This window comes from Capsicum annuum, chromosome 9 (assembly GCF_002878395.1).
Source record: "Capsicum annuum cultivar UCD-10X-F1 chromosome 9, UCD10Xv1.1, whole genome shotgun sequence".
Taxonomy (NCBI): domain Eukaryota; kingdom Viridiplantae; phylum Streptophyta; class Magnoliopsida; order Solanales; family Solanaceae; genus Capsicum; species Capsicum annuum.
The window spans coordinates 4,574,589-4,578,227 of record NC_061119.1 but is presented as its reverse complement, the minus strand read 5'-3'; positions in this window follow the sequence as shown (position 1 = coordinate 4,578,227).

Below are 3,639 nucleotides of genomic sequence, written 5' to 3'. Positions count from 1 at the left end.
TATAACTTTCATTGGGTTTTACTCGAAATTTGTATTATCAATCCAGCATCTTCCTCCGTCCCATATCGGAGCTAGAGATGTGTATCTGGATATGATAGGTGCACGGGCTCAAGTAGTGGCTAAAAGAGTGTATATTCGTAAGTGTGTTGCTCAAGATGAACTTCAGGACTAAATCATTATAAAAGTATAGAAAGGATCGGAACTTATCAAATCATATAGCGAAACTTATCTCGATCAAGTCTTTAAAACATCATTATTAACCTCTTTTACATATAAACTATTCATTAAAATTGGCATTTATTATTATGAAGAAATTCATTGTTAAGGTAGTAAGTGGACTTTAACCATTAGTTAGTGACAACAATAGTAATATTATAATCTAGTCGGAATCGTATCAATCATCGGTGCAGTGATCATGAGCGTACCAAATCTATGCATGCCATCACCAGTATTCATACAACAAAACCGCAAGCATTAATATATCAATAAACTACAATCACATTCTTTAGAAGGATAAACACTTCCCGGATGGTCAACTCATATCATAACACAACCTTGGGCCCAATAATGCGTCTGGAATACTTATAACATCATAATCACGAGTCACGACCTTTGGTCCACATACATATCCGAAACCCATATCAACATCATATTTATAAATCATCTCATTTTAAATAAGCCATAGCGTATTAATGAGGCATAACATCTCCATAAGCAATAAGGCATATCTATAATCATCTTACGTCTAGGAGGCATAATATATCAATAAGCATCTCACATCTAGGAGACATCTCACGTCTATATGTCATATATCATGACTATGAAGAATATCATCTCTATCGACCAATTATCATATCTAAAAGGAATGACATCTCTAAAGGCCCAAAATCATATATAAGAGGAAATCGCATCTCTGAAGGCCCATTATCATTTCTATAAGGAAAGTCATGGTCATAAGTCCTAAGTCATTATCCGGAAAACGTCATCACAATTTACCAAGCCACAAAGTAAGCTTATTCTAAAGGCTCAATAGTCTCATTCTAAAGGCTCAATAGTCCCAATTAGGCCTAACATCCGCAACTAAGTCCACAGAGGCTAACACAAATCTTGCCCTAAGATGACTGAAAGAACCCATTTGTAATCCTCAATAGGCAACTTATACACCGAAGTAGGCCAAGATATCTAGTTTTCACTAAAATTTAAATATATTTCAAACTTTTTCTCTAATTTTAAAAAGTAAAAACTATTACTACTATAACCCAATCCCATCAAGAAATGAAAAGCTAAGTTGAAAATCGACCATATGATAAAATTTCTTTTTTTAAACTATATAATAAAATATTAAAATTCTTTTTGAGTGTGCGATTGATAATGATCCATGATAGGGATATTTAAAAGATGTCTCTATTAAAACATGCTAAATGATGTCATAAAAGTTTTAAATTTTTCTTATCCTAACAATCATTGGCTGCCTTTTTTTTGTCTTTATTCTACCTAAAAGAAACTTTAAATTCTATACACACACGTAATTTTGCACATACTAATTAAAGTATTCTTCTAATAATTCCTAAAGTATAAAAAGTAAATAAAAAAAATAAAGTTAGGCATTTTTAACTAACTAGTTGAGTTTAAGCACGAGTAAAAGATCAACAAATTTAAGTTTATGAATTTTATCCTAAAAATATTTTTTCCCCATCTAAAAATACTTAAACAAGTGTTGTCTTTAGTTTAATCTTATATTTTAGAAAAATAGTTTTAAAAAAAAACAATAATTTACTAAACGACCTCTATTAGATATTTCTTCAATGAGCACTATCAAGTATTTATTTAATACAAGCGTATAGTTGAAAAATCATACTATTTTTATTTTATTTTTTTTGAATTTTTAAGATAATACTTATTTTACGATGACTTTTTTATTTCGGACTAAAATGACACGGTATATTGAGTTTTGAGTAAATTATTTATACATATATATTGCTATGGATTTCTTTGTTTACACATAAACAAAACTTTGTCCAAAGCTACTGAATTCACTACAAAAAATAAAATAAAACTAAAAACTTCATCATTAATCGTCGTAAATTGCTCATAAATAATAAAATTTTAAAAATAATGTATCACTAATTTGTATTTAAATATAATTAACGATAAATTTTGTTGCAGAATTTGTCTGTCGTTATTACTTATTCCTTTATTAGGTTGTTGTTAGGAAAAATAACAGTGTAAATAGGAAAGTTTCAACTTTTGCTATTTATGAATAATTTAATTAATTTTTGGAAGAAAAAAAATAGATATTGTGACATCATAATTACCTTTTCTAGTCTTGTAGCTAAGCTATTTTACAACTAATTTTTTTTTTTCTTTTTTGTGTTTTTTTTTTTTTTTTTTTCAACTTTACATTTTTGTGGTTTGGCTATTTTGGTCGTCACTATCTTATCTTGATAAAAAATAATTGTTGGCAAATTTGACAAAATTGCATAAAGTTTTTTCCATGAAACAATTGTGATATATAGTGACATTGCCAAAACGCTACGCAAGAAAACACTAGGTACAATATATATATGACAATATTGCATATATATTATTATTTGTTTGTATTATATAATATTGGAACTTTTAAAAATGACAAATTTGATTTGATAGGCAACTTGAAACGCATATAGAGAAAAATAATTAAATAAAATAATTTACTAATAAAAAATAAAGAAAAAGAGTAAGTTATATCTTGTGATTGAACAAGAAAATATCATTACGCAATTTGGATTAGATCTCAATGAAAGAGAGTTACATCGATATGAAGATAATGCAACGCATCACTGCAAGAAAAATATTAATTTGTGATGATTTTACGACAAAATTCATCAACATGAACGAAATTTATTTTGAATCGTGTTTGAAACTTTTATTTTGCGAGTTAATATACTCCCTACTAAAAGTAACTTTTATTCTCATATTTGAAACCTTTTATTAACAAAGAAAGAGACAGAGTATTTATCAATTCATAACAATCTGTTATAGTACGTTGTACGCAGGGGCGGAGCTACACTTGGGTTAGGGGTTTCATTCGACGGAAAATTATACCATATATATGGTTGGAATTATTTTTTATGTAAATATAGTAGATGTCAAACCCCTTCGATTGGTTCTTATATTCACTTATGAATCCCCTTAATGAAAATTCTGGCTCCATCACTGGTCGTACGTGTATCACACACACATATATTTCAAATTATTTTGACAACTTTTAGTATTGGTATGGTTCATGAACTTAAAAAGATCATGACCATTGAAAAATAAAATTCAACTAGTAGGGAAGACATTATTTCGTTTTCAAAGTAAACTTGTATTTCATACTTTTTTTTTGTCTCCATACCGAGGGTCGAACCCTCGACCTCTGATTAAGAGTGGAACAGCCCCATTCACCGCACCACAACCCATGTTGGTGTATTTCATACTTTCATTACTTTGTGATGTCTATGTCTCAAAAAAGAATGCCAACACAACATAACATTAATTAACCTATCGTGTATGACAAATACTCTTATTGATAGCACCAATGATGCGCTGCGTGAGCAACTCGACTGTGCGCTTTACATGGGTTCTACCCGGTAGAGAGGTTGTTTTTCGACAGGCCTT